Source organism: Phaenicophaeus curvirostris, chromosome 10 (genome assembly GCF_032191515.1).
Source record: "Phaenicophaeus curvirostris isolate KB17595 chromosome 10, BPBGC_Pcur_1.0, whole genome shotgun sequence".
Taxonomy (NCBI): Eukaryota; Metazoa; Chordata; class Aves; order Cuculiformes; family Cuculidae; genus Phaenicophaeus; species Phaenicophaeus curvirostris.
In genome coordinates this window covers 23558743-23576533 of record NC_091401.1, presented here as the reverse complement: position 1 = coordinate 23576533, position 17791 = coordinate 23558743, and the positions used below count along the sequence as shown (strand labels likewise).

Below are 17791 nucleotides of genomic sequence, written 5' to 3'. Positions count from 1 at the left end.
TCTCCCTCCTCCCCGCATCCCTCTCCCTCCTCCCCGCATCCCTCTCCCTCCTCCCCGCATCCCCCTCCCTTCACTCCACATCCCCCTCCCTGCCCCGCATCCCCCTCCCTGCCCCGCATCCCTCTCCCTCCTCCCCGCATCCCTCCCTCCTCCCCACACCAGCCCGGGGGGCTCCAAGGGAGCCAGGGTTGAATGAGGGGCGAAGGAAGAAATCAGAGTCATAGTATCATAAAATCATACACTAGCTTGGGTTCGAAGGGACCTTAAAGATCACTAGTTCCAACGCTCCTGCCATGGGCAGTGACATCCCACTATATTTGTTACAAGTTGCTAACCTGTGATATCTTTGAAGGTCATGTAGCATTTTTGTGATTTTAGAACAAAAATATAGGGTTAGCTTGAATAACAACTCACCTGTGCCTGGATGATAAGCTTAAATAAGAGATTTTTGAAAGGACGCAGGTAGAAAGAATGGGAAAGAATGTAGCTACGTCTAATTGAGACAGATAACAAGGAGCAGTGCGATGATAACAGAAAGAAGAACCAGCTAGGACAAGATGCAACCTTGAAGAGGTGCCCAAGGAGTCTAAGAACATGTGCAAGAGAGAGACTTGAAAAGTTCAACTGTGAGGAAGATCATAAAACATAGAACCATAGAATGGTTTGCGTTGGAAGGGACCTTAAAGATCATCCAGTTCCAACCCCTTGCTATGGGCAGGGACATCCCACTAGATCAGGGGGCAGCAGTCAGCGACCCCCACCTCCCCTCAGACAACACCCAACACCCTCACCCAGGTGATGTGAGAGCAGCTCGGTGGCCAGATTCCCTCAAAATGACTTTTTAGGACACCGGTGGGCTCGCTGCCTCATTGCTGCTGGAACTATCTCTTTCAGAAAGACTGAATATGGTAAAATGTGAAAAAATACAGTACGTCCTGCATTAAAAATGCTGGGTTTTGAATGACCTATTATCATTCCAGCAGATGGGAATTAGCGCGTGAAGCTGGGAATCTGGTTTTATGTTTCTGCATGTGTGTTGCAGCATGCTCCTGGGCTGGGACATCAAAGAAGAACCAAACTGTCTTTCATGGAGTCACAGAATCATAGAACCTCTAAGGAAAAGACCTCCAAGATCATCCAGTCCAATCATTAGACCAACACCATCCTGCCTACAAAACCATGTCCCAAAGTGCCATGGCTACATGGTTTTTTTTTTAACGTCTCTGGGATTGGTGACTCCACCACTGCCCTGGGCAGCCTGTTCCAATGCTTCACCACTCCTGCAGTAAGGAAATTTTCCCCTAATACCCAATCTAAACCTCCCCTGTCCCAACTTGAGTCCATTTCCTCTCATCCAATTGCTTGTTACTTGGAAGAAGAGACCAACACCCAGCTCGCTACAACCTCCTTTCAGGGACCTGTAGAGAGCAATCAGGTCTCCCCTCAGCCTCCTATCTGAGAGACCATGGAGCATTATAATGCCTTATTACTATAACGCGTTCGTAGAACTTCAGATTCAGTATTTATGAGGCTTTTCTAAGTAAGGGAAAGAAATATTACAATAAAGGCATAATAACATAATAGCGTTCTTTATTACAGCCTTTTTTGTGCCACCCAACTCATTTAATTGCCTTGACTTTTTGGTGATTACGATTTTCCTTCCTGAAATATTTGAAGAAATAATAGTTTGTATCTTCACATTCTTTTGCACGCTGTTTTCTTTCTTTCCTCTGGGGTAGCAGATGAAATTGTGTTTTCTCCTTCTTTTCTTACCTTCCCAGGACCCCAATGCTCCTTCTGTTTTGTCCCTTCTGCCACTTGTTTTATTCCTTTTTGTGGCTTCTTAACAAATTCTTTGTCACAGATTCTGCAGAACCTTAAGAGAAATGGGTTGTGGGCTGGATGAAAATCCAAAGTGACGACAGCCGGGTTGGATCCAGCCAAGAGCTCTCCTAGCCCAGTACCTTTTCTTAATGCTGGTCCTCCTGCCTCAGCCTAATGAGTGATTTTCTGTAACACATTATTACTACTGGTTCCAGAGAGAAGTACAAGCATCTATTCAGTCTCTTTCTTTAACATCATTTAACTTTCTATTCAGTCTCTTTCTTTAACATTATTTAGCTTTCTGTCTTCATCTCCAGAGAGTCCCTGTAACCTGTCAGGCAGTTTCCTCCAGGACTTCTATCAGGAAAATTAAAAAAAAAATAATTTGTTCTCTGATACGAATCATACTAGAAATTAGTAAGGCTTTAGGAAATTCAGACAGTTTCAGTAAGTTCAGCATCCAAGAGAAATTGTGCAGCTATACAGCTCAGGGTCTTTTTTTTGCTTTCACTCTTAATTGTCACTGACAGCACATTAAGTTTCTTTTATCGGCTTCAGGGGCCAAACTTCTTATCTGCACCTGAGTTATATCCCAGACAGAGAGGTTAATGTTTGATTAATTTTATATCTCTGTTTTACGATGCACTGCTTTAATTAACTTTGTGTCTGGAGTCACAAAGCTGCTTATTAGAGAATAATAACATTTTCCATGTATTTCGGGGGGAAGTGCTAATAAAATTTTGCGGAGGGAGCAGGCTAATTTTTTCCTTATTGGACCACTTGCCATGTTTGTCTTTCATATTTTCTGTTTACTGGAAGAAACGAAGATTCAGTCTCTTCTCATTTATCCTCACTGCGATGACAGCTCTGATGTCGCTTTTAAAATGAAATACAAAGCGTGGTTCTCCTTAGCTGACACTGGAAGGGTCTGAGCAGTGTCAATCACTTCCCGATGCTACCAATCTGTTTCATGGACTTTATTTCCCACAGCAGCGCTCTAGAGGTCGGGCGAGCGGCTGAGGATGTCATGGGAGCGGAGGAAGCACAGGGCATGGAAAGGGAAGGAGCGAGGTGAAGCGAGGATCAGCGGTGAGAAAAGCCTTGGGACAACGTGTGCAACAGAGGGTGGGGAGGAAGGAGGTGAGGACTGTGAGGGGTCAGCTTCTCCAGCTCATGGCATTCGTATACTCATGTGCTGCAGCTCTCTCTCTGCTCAAGGAAAGAACTTAAGACTGCCCTGCACAAAGGTTTGACCCTCACAGCTTTGATGCATTAGGTTTTGTGGGAGTTCAGAGGCTTAAATGAGGGGTGAGAGCTCGTAGATTTTTCTCTTTGTCACTTGTGCTGGAAAAGCCTGCAAACCCCTGATGTCTGAGCTGTGAGGTTTTGACCCCATCCGTAACTTTCTATGTACTTCCTTTTCCCTTTTAGGTTCTCCTCCTTTTCCTGCTTTCTCGATCAGCGTCGCTGTCAGTGATATAGTTGTTTCCTTCCTCCCAAGTGCAACAAAGACATTGTGAATAACCAAGACTCAGGGGTCAGTATGACAAGGATGGAGAACCTGTATCACAAAGCAGGGACAATTCCACAGAAATTTCCTAAATTACTGCAGAGATTACGTTGCTGTAATTTGCTGTTGATCAAGCGTGACTCTGAATTTACAAAGAATTTTGACTTGGGGAAAATAAAAGATTCCATGCTGAGCAGGTCCAAGTCAGGGCCGGGGGGATGGTCCTAAATACATAGAAACACAGGCATTTGATGCTTCCACAACATTTAGAAAATGTATTTATTTTAATCCTTGATGTTATGTGGCCCTTGAAAGTTGGAAGTGCATTCTCTAGGCTCTGCTCGTTTACTTCAGTTTACTTCTTGGTGACAGTAAAAACGAAGCTTTTACATCATGAGCATCTGAACAAAATGAACTGAAGTGAGTGATCTAACTTGAAGAGAAATATATATTCTAGTTAGCTAGGAAGCAGTGCATGTAGGTTTTGTTCTTCTCTAATATCTTCTTAGCTCTCATCCCACCTTGGTCCAGACTCAAAGAGGATGATGATGGTGTAAGTTATGTTAATAAGCCTCTCATACTCTTCCTTCTCTGTTCTTCTTTAGCAAACTGCACGTTACGGCACATTTCCCAACATTAACGTTGTGTGGTGGTTTGCATCGTGCTTATGTCACATTTAACCTGGACATTTTAGAAACGAAAAGGAGGTTTGTTTCAGGCAGTGGCTCTGAAAAGCATTCTGAGGTTTTCATTTGCTTAACATCTTTTTTTTTCATATATCACATACTCGTTTAGAGGCCAGTTATTCCTAATTTGTTTCATATTTGAAGACTATTTCTGTATCCTTTGTAAGCATTTTACAACAGACCTCACTGGCTTATAATCACCAACAGATGCCTGTAATATAATACAATGAATTTGGACAAACTTCAATTTATTTTGTTTTGCAACTTTTCCTGTTCTAACTTCAGCATCTTGCTGTACTTAAAAACAACCTCCATTATTTGATTTTAAGTGAATTGTTTATGGCTCACCCCCTCAATAATTACAACTTAATTTTATTCACAATAATTAACCACAGGAGCTTATTTTCTGTGTACATCATCTCCAGTTTATTTGTTGGATAAATGAAGCTTTGAAAGGATGATCTAATGCATTGGTGGGCTGACCTGGCCTATGGTTAACCATAGGCATAAAAATACTTACGTTGTTTTCAGCGTGTCTCTTTTTTTTTTTTTTTCAGGGAAATTTGCTTCTGAAGGCTTCTGACTATTTTTAAACCTTTCTGGTTATGGGTAGGATTTTTAAGACCATCCTCAGTGTCAGCAGTGACAGATGCTGCCCTTGCACATCCAGGTAACAGAATTTTCCCAATGGATTTTAAGGTAGGTGACTCAACACAGACTGCGTTTCCTGCAGCTGTTAGTGCTCCAGGTCTATGATATGTTGCATTTTTATAAAAGGGCAGGCCAAGTTAAAGCCAAAACGAAGTCACTTATGTTTTGAATGAATGTACAGCAGACGAGTTTGCTGAAAACCTGTGTATAATATGTGTCAATTGGCCCATGGGGAAGCATTTTGTGTAGCTGTAATAGTTCCACAGGGAACTAAGAGAAAAATAAATAAGAAGAGAGAAAGCAGTTGAAGCCAATAAATACTCCCTGTGACATGAATTACCTTCGAGGCCTTGGACTCGGTCTCTAGTTAAATTTATAGCATTGTTTTTGACCAGAATTGTTAAAGCCAGGAAATGAAGAAAAGTGAAAGGACTAGAAAGCCATCAGTTAAATGCAAGTTATTTGGGTCAGTACAGGAATAACACTCGACACGTAAGGGACTGCGATATCTATGTCAGTCAAGAAAAATCTACTGAACCCTTCTGGCCCAAAACTTGCAAATTGATTGATGCCATTGTTTCCATTATTTTGTAATTTTTATATTGCTCTTCAAATGCACGCCAAGATCCTGTAAAAGTGTCATCACGAGTAAGCCTCAGAGTTCTCTCGTAACCACTCCTGCACTGTTGACAAACTTTTCCAGTGAACTATCCATCAGAACTTCTGGTCTTGTTCCTTGGAGGCTACTCTAGTTCAGAAGAGATGCTTGATGGTGTAAAGCATCTTTAATTTCCCATTCTACTCTTTCCCTAAGGTGTTTGAAGCCACGTGGCATTTCTTTCAGTCTACTCTAGCTCCACTCTACCAAACCAACACCTTTTACAGTGGCAAAGAATTAAGTGCAGGAAAAGGTTTGTAAGCACCATGAAGCAGAGAAGCACAGAAATTCTCAAGCACAGGAGCATTTACAGGATCCTCCTTTATTGTACTTGCTCAGATACGATCAGGGGTTGTGGTGTAAGTGTTTTAGCATCAATCCTACTAACACAGAGCATGTGCAGTTTGAATTCTCTTTCGTTAATGATGGTATCATGCGGACTGGGGAATTCAGCATGAGATGTGGGTCGCTGGGCTGCATCTGTAACAGTGTCAAGTGACTAAAACAACACACAGCACTGATTCTTCAGGGTTTTCTTGAGGGTTTATTTCATAATAGGACTGCATTTAAAGTCATCTACCTTGGGGAACAGTCACAAAGCTAAGATTTACCGCATTTACTGCTATTTTTAGTTTCGTAACCCTTCTCGAGTGTACAAGGCCGGCACGTGTTGCAGTGCCAGCACCTCTGGAATCTGGCTGGCAGAAAAGCAAGCAGCTTAGCATGTCAGTTTGAAAGGTTTGGAGGGTATTTCTTGGGATGGATTTTGCTTGGGGGCTGCTGGGCTTGAGATGTGAGATGTGCTACAGCAGATGTCGAAATTTAAGAAATAAACAATGGAATCAGAAATGAAATTTCGCTGGAAAATCAGGATAAACATGCAATGACCTAGAAAAAAAGAAATACCAAGAAAAGTGAAAGGCCCTATTTTATAACAAGAGGAGTAAGTCATTGCAGATTATTATCACTGTTTTTCTAACTTTAAGAGGAGACACAGAACATTCTGCTAACCTATTATGATAATTTTCTTTTGACTACAGAACAGAGAAATCTTAGTTTATAAAGAAATCCCTTGCATGCCCAGTGGGATATAATCATACAGAGTCAAGAATAAACACAATCAATAAGTAAATCAACTGAAATCACAATTCTGCCATGTGAAACTGTAACAAACAGATCTTGGACGCAGGCTCAGGCCTTTTTAAAAATACGTAGAAATCAAACCAGCCACTTAAAGATGAAATGCTGGTAGGTACGCATACCTATTTGAGTATTTTATACCACTGATGGTTGTCACAGAGCAACTGGGCTGGAAGGCTGGGCAGAGCTGTGATGTTTGGTTAGAGGATTTCCGTCCTTTGTACAGCCCGTACGGCCGCGCTGCCTCCCCAGCGATGACTGGACAGTGCTCCAGAGCTCCAAAAGACAGGGTCTAAAATGAAACCTGAAGCACTGTTTATATTAAATTCCTCCTGGCAGGTCTGGACGGATGCTAAGTCATGACTCCTCACCCCCTCCCCACCCCAAGGTATTTTAATTTGTTTGAGGCTAACATTTACTCATAGATGATAGCAATAAAAGTCCCCTTGAAATACTGGTGCTTTTTGACTCTGCTTTTATAAAGACTCGACATATGTCACTCTTAAATAACTATTGCAACAGAACAATAATTTTTGAAGTCTTTGGTTGCACAATGTTTAAACAAGGCATTAAATATTTGCACAAAAAGGGGATGACGGCTCAGTTACTGTTTTAAATAAGGTGGGGACAAATGAGTGAATCCTAATGCTAAATTCCACAGTATTGTATCACAAACCTCTTGTGAGGTGACATGCTTGAAAAGATCCGGCAGAAGCACAGATTGAGAGGAAACACATTTTCCATGCCTTGCTCACTGCATAGTCCCATCTGTCCTTTATTTTGTGACCGCTGGTCTCTCTGTCCTTTGCAGAAACCACTTCCAGGTCTCCGCTCTTCCCAGGAGCTGAGGATGCTGAGCTGTAAGGTGCCTGGCTTGCATAATCGAAAACATGGGTAGAAGCAAAGCCAGGGATGGTCCTGCCCTGCCACCCCTGAACAGACTCTTCCAGGCAGACAGACCTAAATGCTGATCCTAATTAATTTTTTCCCGTAATTTCTGAAATCTTGCAGACAGAAGATGAAACACATACAAAAGTATTCCTTATTGAGGGGTTCTCTTGATTAGCTAGGCATGTTATTTAGGCTGGAAAAATAGAATTTATTGTTAATTATTTTGTAAGAAGTTTTGTTGCAGGGAGAGATTTCAGTGACTGATTTATGCAGGGCATTTTATCTTCACATAACGATTTTTGTACCTCCTCTTTTTAAAGATTTGCTCAAAGTTAAATACCGTAACCTCTAATTATGTTGTAGGTATATTAGCTGAGTTTCAGCTCACACCTATAAAAAGGTGTGATGACAATTTACAAACTGCTAATTTTACTCTTCTGTAGGGTTTCTGGTAACACCAGATGATACAGTCCTGAAGCAGACTGGCTGCCTCGATAACAAGAAAGGCAACTTGCTCTTCAGGAGCTTTGTCTCAGAACAAATCAAAATCCATATTATGGTTTTTTTTTCATTTGCCAGGTTAATATTTGGTTATTATAGATACTGCTGTGTGACTTCAAAACGTTAACTGGAACTATACTTTCACACCGAGCATTAGATGAATACGGAATAAAATCATTAGAGCAATTGTCTCCAGTTCTTGAAGAAATTCATATACATATTGTCTCCTTTATATACTACCGAATAGTAGCATGTCTCCTTCGTCAGTTTTCTTATCATTGCTCAGTCTCAATATAATCTAATTTTCCTGGTTCTGATTAGGAATAATTCCTTGTTTGTTCTTTTCTGCATCACTGTGTGTTCCCAGAACTGAGAAAAATTATCTTTTTTCTTGCTTAGTCATACTGTTTTGACAAATATGTACTTGTTTCCTCACAAATACCTATAAGAACTGTTATTTTTATTTCTCCACATTGCGTAGTTGTGTTTACTCAGCAGCATGATGGTCGATTCAAAATGAAAATGTCTCTGTTAGGTTTAAGGATTAAAGAAAATACTGAGAAATAACATTGCTTACAAAGTGCAGCCTTCAGCATGGCCAACACCGTATTTTTCCCGAGCATCACTGAAACACTGTTTATACTGAGAAAAATCCAAGTGACAACCAAAAGCTATGATCTCAGTGGCGGCTTTGATCCCGTAATAAGACTGACTAAAAGACTTTCAGCAATTTAAAGCTCAAGGGAAAAAAAACAGTTTGTGAAGAACACCAGAGGAGGAATAAACAGTAATTTTTTCGTGACATTCATTCCAGTTGGAGAGACTACAAGGAGAAAGTTCTTCAGCTTTCCACGCTGTAAATTGAAGTGAGACTGTGTAACCTGGCAGACGTCCACGGCCGCGAGTCGACCGCTGCACAACCGTGTCACCCCAAACCAGGGAGTGAACTGGTCACTCGTGTGGTCACCTCACACTCCACAGCTTATAAAGACAGGGAATTTTTATGCATTCGGTCAAACATGCTGAAATACGCACTGGTGTTTAACATTTTTCCTTTATATAAAGAGTTACAGAGAGAAAGAGAGCAAATGAAAATAAGAAGTGCTTGATGCTGTGCATAGGCTAAACAGTAGTGCTGGTCTGGGAAATAAGCCCTTTGGTATATTCAAATGTTCAGTATATTTTATCGGATTTATTTTAAATCTACACCCTGGTCTCTAATTTTACACAGCAGCAGAGTGGTAGGTCAAGTCCTCAGAATTTTATGGATTTTTACTGATATTTTACTGATGGTGAATATGATATTAAATTCATTTCCCTGGAAATGATGGGCATATTAGTATCGATCAGGAGGCATTTATGCCCAGCTCCAGCACAAACCACAGACCTGTACTGGGGGGGAAATTTTTTTTTGCATATTTGGATCTGGATGTAATTACATTGAATGGTCGTTGTTTTTTCTCGCAATTTGTAGAACACATTATTTTTCACTCGGTGACCAGCCTTCCTATCAGTGTGTTTGTTATCACCAAATGCACCTAACTCATTAGCTGAGCCAATGGGAATACAGAGAATACAATGTGAGCTGGGAAATTTCACTAAATCAAACTGAAATGTCAGGGATTTGGGTCTGACACCCTCCCACGTCTTTAGGAAAATACAATTTATGACAGAAACCAGATTAATATTTTATATTTTACAGATGCAAATTTGACATTTTCTTTTGGAAGACCTCTGATTCTCCTGCTGACACTAATACATTCACAGTGAAAGCCTGGGATAGGGTAAGTTCTGATCAGAAGTCATATGTGATGCTTCGAACGAAGCTCTGTGCCATTTGCCTCTTATGCAAGAGTTGCTCTTTAATCAGTGTGTCTGTACGGAATCAACGTCAGCATGAGATGTGAGTTTGGGTTACGATGTAAAAATATGTTCAGTGTGGTTTTGTTAATTTTTTTAAAGAAAAAATGCATTCGCAGCTGTGGAATTTTATCCTTCCTTTATCATTATTAGGTTTTATTGTAAAGTGCTGAAGTATTCATATTGACATCTCAGATGGAGCAATTTGCTGCCAGTTGAAGAACCTGATGGTATAATCTTCTATTAGGTAGGACTGGGCTCCGGATCACTAATACATTAATGAACAAAACATATTGCCACTTGTATATGAAGCAAAAATACAAATATATATATATACACACACACACCCCGACAGAGGTGTAACAGCACTAAAGACTGCTGCAAATATTGTTTAAGGTCTCCTTCCTGAATCCCTGATCGCATCCACCCTTTCCTTTTGAAAGAATTTTTAATTGACAGTAGTATTCTGTTCTTGGTCTTGTCCAAACAAATCTAGAAGATTTAAGGGAAATTACTGTGTAAAAGAAAGAGGGGAAGAACATCTACTTTTTATTCCTTTTTTTTTCTGTGTAAGACATGACAGTCATTGCAGAGTTTTCTATGCAGCTGCCTCAGACCCACATGGGCATTTTGTTTTGACTTTTTTTTAAAACAGTCCTGGCTGACCTTGCTTCCAAAGGTGAATTTAGAAAACAATAGCTGGGGAGCGAATGCTGAGCGTATTTAAAGCACAATAATGGGAAATGCCGCTGACCTCCCAATGCCACTGAGTTCTTTTCCTTCCCCTGGCAAACCCCATGGCTTGTCCCCACCACTGTTCTACTGGTTCTGTGAGCCTTTTCAATAAGGCAATTGTTATCAATATTAAAACCACATATATTCTAGTGGTAACCCTTTAAGGCTACAATAAAATCTCAACACAACAGGACTAAGATAAACTTCTATAAATTATGCATAATTTGCTGCTTATGATAGAGACAGACCATTTTTAATAGTGGATATTTCTCAGTAGCACCTTCCAATTTAATGTCTAATGAATGCTTGGCAAAGTACTGCTAATGCTCAATTTGAATAAAAACACTGCTGATTGCTTACTTGGAATTCTCCTCTTCACAATTTTGGGAAGCAGGAGATTAGGTTCAAGGAATCCATTATATATTGGCTTCTAGACAATAATGGATCAATTTTAATAATTTTAGACTTTTGTACTGATTTGAATTAAAATGAAAGTCTTTTCCAAAGTAACTTGCTGTAGCACAGCCTTGAATTAAACTGAGGAGTTGAATACATGTTCTGTTATTGCTCTTGTTTCTGCATATTCTGCTATGCCAGAGTCTAGAGACCTTCTTCAGGAGGTTATTACGTATTTTTAACTTTTGTAGCTTTGATATAATGCACAAACTGCAGACAGAGGTGGAGAAAAATGAAGCACTTCGTAGCAGCTGAGCATTTTCAGCAGTCAGTGCTTGGCCCCATGCAGAATGCACTTGCGAGCTTGTACAGAGAACGCGCACGCAAGGCAAAGCATGTTCCTGGACAGAAAGGAGAAAGCAAAGCATTTTATAAAGCACTCGTGAGTAGTTTTGCCTAGCAATACATCACTGGAGACAGCAAAAGCAGGGAGGATGGTATTTTAAACCCATGTTTCCTCATGGGCATTAATACAACCCCCATTTTGCACTCTGAACACTTCTCGGTGCAGAAGGCTACAGATTTAACCTTGTAGAACTGATGTGGAGCTCTCCTTCAGCCTTCTAGACAGAATCCAATGCAATTACGTGGGTTTGCATTATTAAATCAGTGAAATATGACCTTGTTTAAAAAGAAAAAGAGCCTCAGTTGTGCCACTGCCTCACTGTGAACACTGGCACCGCTCAGGGGTACGGCTGTAGTGGCAGGTTGAATTCTCGAATCTGCACATGTTCTACTGTAACTGAGGAATTAGGAATGAAAAGGCACAAAGGAACACGCTGCACACAAAGGCAAAAGGAAATGCCTCTAGCTGGTTTTCACAAGTGATGTTACAAATTCAACACCCTTACTAACTTCTGCTGAGGACAAAGGAAAAAAAAATCTGTATGCGACCTTGCAATAATAAATCTACTGGAATAGATTAGATTTTGCTAAGATTATGCAGCTTTTTTTATTTAGGTATTTATTTGTAATGAATAAGCAGTTTTGCGTTTTTGTCTTGAATGCTGCATTTTATAAGAAGCAGGGTAAATTTGCTTTAGCCATGAAAGATTGTTTCTTGACACGATACTTGAAACGGAGGTTTTAATATTAATATTTCACTTGTGAAGGCAGCCTGTTGATCCAGAGGAAATGCCTGGCAATTCCAGTGGAAGAGTCACAAGAACCTGCTTTCAACTCAAACAGATTTTTGGCAGGAATTATCCAACTACGCATGGTAAGTGTGTAGAAAACATTTTCTTATAACTTATAATGAAGGTACTTGAAACCAGAAGACTGGATCATGACATAACATAGAAGATAAAGAAACCTGCTGTTGTATTATGAAAATGGGAGATGGTGGAAGATCAGAACCAAAAATCACAGACAGTGGGATGTGTGTACACATTTATAGAAATATATATATGTGTATATATTGCATAATACAGATACTAATTGTCAAGTCTGTGGGTAGCTATATCTGTTTATATTCTTTGTTAGACACTGCAATTACACTTGCCATCTCTGTTTTGTTCATAAGATTTGTGCTGTGAGGCTTTAGTGAGACTGTGTCCTTTTCAAAGCTTACTTTCAATCATGAGGTCATCAGAGAGCTTGAGAAGGGAACACAATTTTAGATATGGAAGCAAAGGTACGATTGAAGTATTTATAATCCATCTTGAATATTAGCATACAGTATTTTCCACTAGTTCTGTGAAGTGTTAAGAATTAATTTTCCCCCTGTTTATGAAGCCAGCGTGTGTCCAGGCTCTGCAGCAACTTTGCAGATGTTAATCACAAAGGAATTGCAGGCATTAACTCCTCAGATTTACCCCTGTTTTTTCTTTCTTAGCTGAGAGGCGACGAGAACAACCAGTAGCCCTCAGGCAGGAGGGCAGGAACATCCAACAAGGCCTTGGAGTGAGTTGCTCTTTGGGAGCTGGACTTTTGATGAACTGTTGCTGGGCTCTTATGGCTTATCCTAAGACAACAGCATCAACAGCAAATTGTCACTTTGGGGCCAACATTTAGTGTAAACTCGGAGAAACTGCAGGACTGCTGTAGCAGATATCAATAGTAAGCATATAAGATAAATCTTGAAGGAGGAGTGTATCTTAGTTCAACAATGCCTGGTTCCTAAATCTATTTGCTGAAGCATCCAGAGCACAAATAAATGAGAAAAGCATTGCAACAGCACAAAGATTCCCTTACAGATTCAACACATTGTGCTGCGTCAGCAGGTTGTTTTGCTGCTGGACACTGTTTCTTTTCTTACATAACCCCCTTCCCAACCTCTGACTAAGCCGGTTGCTGCGCACATCAGGATTGGGGTGGTACGACTGTAGGTTGAGGTATGGTTGTAGCCTTCAGCGAAGGGTCCTCCTCGTCCCCCAGGGAGCCAATTATGACATTTGGAGCTCATTTATTTTTTCTGACTTCCTTGAAGACATGTGCTGCGAGCAGTGATTCATCCACCAGTTCTTCCCAGTCCCTTGAGACCCGTGAAAGGCTTGTTTAAAATCACTGTGTTTCTTTTTCATTTCCTGGAAGCACTGGCTGTTTGGGGCAGGTTGCTGGGCTACGCGCCGCTGCTGGCCACCTTCCACAGCTCCGCCGCAGCCAGGGCTGCCTATTGCAACCTTATCTCCTGGGTGTAACATCCGTGACATTATCTCCCTGAAAATCCCAGAGCTTCACTTTTGTAGGAAAATTACATTTCCTATGGTGGGGACAGGGCGTGAGGCTGACTGTGGGAAATATTCCCAGGGAATAAAGGCTGGGAATGGACCGAGTGCTGCGTTGCTCTTCCAGGTGTCAGTGTAAGGGACTTATAAAAAAGACTTCATTCTTTCTCATTGAGTGGAAAGTGCAGTAAAAAGGGAACCAGAGCTAGGAAAAGAATCAACTAGAAGCTGAAATGACGTTGGGACAGCTGGGGGTGGAGGCGGGAGGGTCCTTTATGGAACACACAGACAAAGAGTTACATTTAAATGAAAGCTTATATTGAGGTGTTTTGTTTTGCTGCTATTTGCATTCATGAAAAAGCAAAGTCTAGAAAGCATGGAAGCCTAAACCCAGAAGTTATGCCTTCTGTCAAGCTGAGTACTTCAAGCCTCTTCTGCAGATTCCATCTTGCAGGGTTATTGTTACGAGGAGTGCAGGGCTCCTGCCTTTGGTTTCTTCTCCTGTGGGGCAAGTAATTTTTATCAGCAAGTAATGTTCACCTCACTTGTGTTGAGGCTATACACAAGTGCTGTGTATTGTGCAAGCCTCATCCAAAGCATCACTGCTGCCCAGGGATCAGTTCTCTATCCTGCCTCTTGCCCTGGGGATTTTTGATGCCACAGTTCTGTCTGGGTGGACTTGCCTCCCAGTAATTACCAAATTACCAGTCTGGTAGTGGTAATAGCCACCAACATGATTTTATTTTGGGCTAGTTCTTCACCAGACTTACAGCAGAGAGGGATCTCAGGGTGCTGGTTTCACTGCGTCAGTCAAAATATTTTGGCACGTGTAATATTTTTAATAACCACAATGGATCTGTTCGAGCCTGCTGCTACAGTGAGAGGAATTTGATCAATGCGCAAAGTGAGAAAAGCAGAGCAGGGTGTAGTAACAGGCAGCCTTTAAAGGAAGAGAAAACTTGAAAATGTAGCATTTAGGCAAAAATTTATACAAGGAGGAGGAATTCTGATTAGTTTGCACTGTGAATTTGGTGAGTTCACGTTGGAAAATGAGATTTCTGACTCCTAAGTAGTGCAGATTTTGACCAGCTGCCTGTCAAATCTATGGTTTTGCTCAGTGGGAAGGTTTGTGGCATTTGTTCATTAAATCATATAAATCTAAACACTAAACCACCTAAAACTTGTTCAAACATACAGGTCTAGATCCTCGGTCACACTGAGATGTCTTTCAGGAAAAAATTATTGCAGAAAAATGTAATCTCTGGGAATTACAGACATGCCACCGTGGGCTGAGGAATGACAAAGACAATGCCACTTCTTATGAAATGTAGTGATATTAAAAATAACATTGCAAAATCTTCCTATTTTAAGAACCTGCATCCTGGCTCCTTTGTGAGGTTAGCCCTGTGTCTGCAGCTTGGCTGCATGAGGAGAAGGAAGCATGGAAGCTTTGTGCTTGCTGGTGCCACCTCTCCTCCACAGCATGTACCAGAGCAGTGCTTAGATGCCAGAGTGCTTTGTTGTACTCATCTCACCCCTAATGCATCTACTGACTCTCTAATTCCCTGGAGTAACCAGATTTTAAGAAGTTATAAAAGCGCTGATCATTTGTTTCCTCTCTTTTAGTAGAGAAGTAAACACTCCCATGCAGCACGGAAAAGGCATCCAAAATAACACAATCATTACCAGTGGTTGGAAGGACTCCAAGGGATGCATTCCCCAAGGAAATTGAGAATCAGTTCTTGTTCACCAGTGGGTTACATGTAAATTGGATAGCAGGGCATTTAATTGGAGATCTTGGAGCTTAAGTCTGCCCCAAAGCATTTATTGTTTAGAGTGTAACTATAAGCTGGAAGAAGTGTGATTTTATAGTTTGCCAAGGGAAGCAAACTCTCCAGATCTTGTACGGGGCCAGGATAGGATGTCATTACTTGGCATCATTCTCAAAAGCAGGACTTTTATCTGTTCCCTTTCCTGAGTTCAGTTTTCTCTTTCCATTTTACACTCCCAGTAATTGTAAAATTTGCCTGGCATTTGCTGTTAGATGTTAGATATTTGAAGTGTCACAGCAGTTCAGTGCCTTGTTGTATTTCATCCGAATGCTTTGTTGTTGTGGATCTCAGTGTAGATACGTCACGTGAACTGACTGCTCAAGTTTCCAAAAAAAAAAAAGAGTTCGTTTGCTTTCCTGATAAGAGAAAAGAAGAAAACTTTATATTTTTTCTCTTCAATTTCTTCTAAACTAAGACTTCATCTGACGGTTACCATGCAGACCCTGTGCTAGATCTGTGTGAGGAGAGTATTGGATGTGCAAAGGAACTCTGAACAGGGAGCTGCAGCCAAGCTGTGTGCCAGGGTGCAGAGCATTAGGCAGGGCAGGAAAGGAAGCTGAAGCTGTTACTCATGGAGGATGCAGTCGTTTACACATGGAGCACCTGAGAGGAAGGACTTCCAGCAGCTCAGGATAGGTGAAGGCAGTATAAGCCCTTTCCAAGTCACCCACCCTAGGCCAACAGGGAACACCAGGGATGTTCAAGGGACAAAGAGGACTGCTCAGTAGTTTCCCGTGAATGGTGCAAGCTCTTCTCTGAAGGTTAGCTTTCTCTACACAGTCTTAGGCTCTATTTAAAAAAAAAGGAAACTTGTAATAGCTCAGAAGGGTAAGTGCATGTCTGAATGGTATGTAATCAAAACGGGGTCCACAGGGTCCACAACCAGTTCAGCATGGTGTGATTTTCCTGATTCATCCAAGGGAGATCGTGGTTTATATGTCCAGTTACTGTAATTTTAATATTAATGTTATTGGGAATTTCTTTGCTGGCAGGGTTAGAGAGAGGTAAGGTCACAGCCTTCCCATGTCACTGGGATCAGTTCCTTGTTGTGTTGCCCTCCTGCTTGTATTCAAAGGCGGAAGCAGTATGGGATTTGCCTAAACAGAAGTTAATAAATAAATAAAACAAGTTGTAAGTGATACAAGTTATACAAGCAAAGCATGATTTCCATTGAGAACCATCTCAGAACTTTTGCTTCACCCATTTGCTTACGTTCATATAATGTTATTTTCAAAGCAGTGTTTGTTCTTCTCCTTTCTGGAAGGAACCACCCAGTGCCAAGGAACAAATGTGCTTTGCTGTGGGTAAGTCTGACTCAGGCTGCAAACAGGTGACATGCACAGCATGATACTTCCTACCTGCATGAGTCAGGGAAGAACACCTTGCTGGGCAGTGGGGTCAGGAATGTGTGTCCTTTCTGCTCAGCCTGTATCTGGCTGCAGCCCAGAGAGAGAAGGAAAAAAAACCTGACCCACCTTACCCGGAACAGAAAAAGTTCAGTAACTTCAGGAAATGCCTGAAGAGGAACTGCTTGATATGCATAAAATACTCAGCCTTCAGGGGAGAGAAAAAGGAGTTTGACAGGAGATCAGCTTTTGGAACACAAGTAACTGAGGGAGCTTAGTATGAAGTGAAGTGGGGACAACATGAGACAGGAGAGGTCCTTGTTGGAGACTCGGATGCAACAGTCTGCTAGCCAGATTACCTGGTGGTAGTAATAAACATCAATCTAGGAGCAGAATGATACTTGTGGGTGAACTACACACATTTTACCTTTACAGAGTTATGAAGGGAAGACTGCAAGGCCTGCAATAGAGTCAGTGGTAAAGTTTCTCCCATCTGTTTCTGCATTTCTATGTGCTTTCATTTCAAAAGAATGAAGTGACAAAGAGCTTTCACTTGGTCTTGAGCCACAGTGAGAGAAACAAAGCCTTTGTCAAGGGTGTGAACTTCCTTCATTCCCAGGACACCAGGGCCAGCGAGTGGTGGTGGCAAGTTGCACCAACTAATAGGCATTTCATTGAAAATAAAAACTTCCTTCCAAAGCTGCTGGACTTGGTTATAAAATACTTCATGTCAACCCTGCTGAAAGAAACAGTAGACTCTCAAAAATATTTGAATGTTCGGAGAATGGCTCTTTTCACTGACCGAGTATCCACTAAATGCTTCGGTCATTTCAGACACGTTATTATTTGGCTCTAGACTCATCCATGTATGCTAAGCAGCTTCTGATAGACCTTCCTTTTTCCCTTAGTAGGATTGTTAGACACGGTGGCTGTTTTCAGAGTGAAAAACACGTTGAACTTCTCCAGGTTACACTTAGGAAAGCAGGAAGATGAGAGAGTGGCATTAAGCTCTGGAGCACACATGCAGTACCCTCA

The 17791-nt window shown here is 41.3% G+C and overlaps 1 long non-coding RNA gene across 2 annotated transcripts; it reads left to right on the top strand.

The window, feature by feature from the left end:
• The first annotated feature begins 2642 nt into the window (after positions 1–2642).
• LOC138724830 (uncharacterized) lies at positions 2643–15767 on the top strand. Of its 2 annotated transcripts, XR_011338112.1 has the most exons (5): positions 2643–2913; positions 3256–3340; positions 9875–9968; positions 12025–12131; positions 15208–15767. It is a non-coding gene; the product is annotated as an uncharacterized lncRNA (long non-coding RNA). The 2 variants fall into 2 exon arrangements; XR_011338111.1 differs by having other exon boundaries at positions 2643–3340.
• Positions 15768–17791: the final 2024 nt, after the last annotated feature.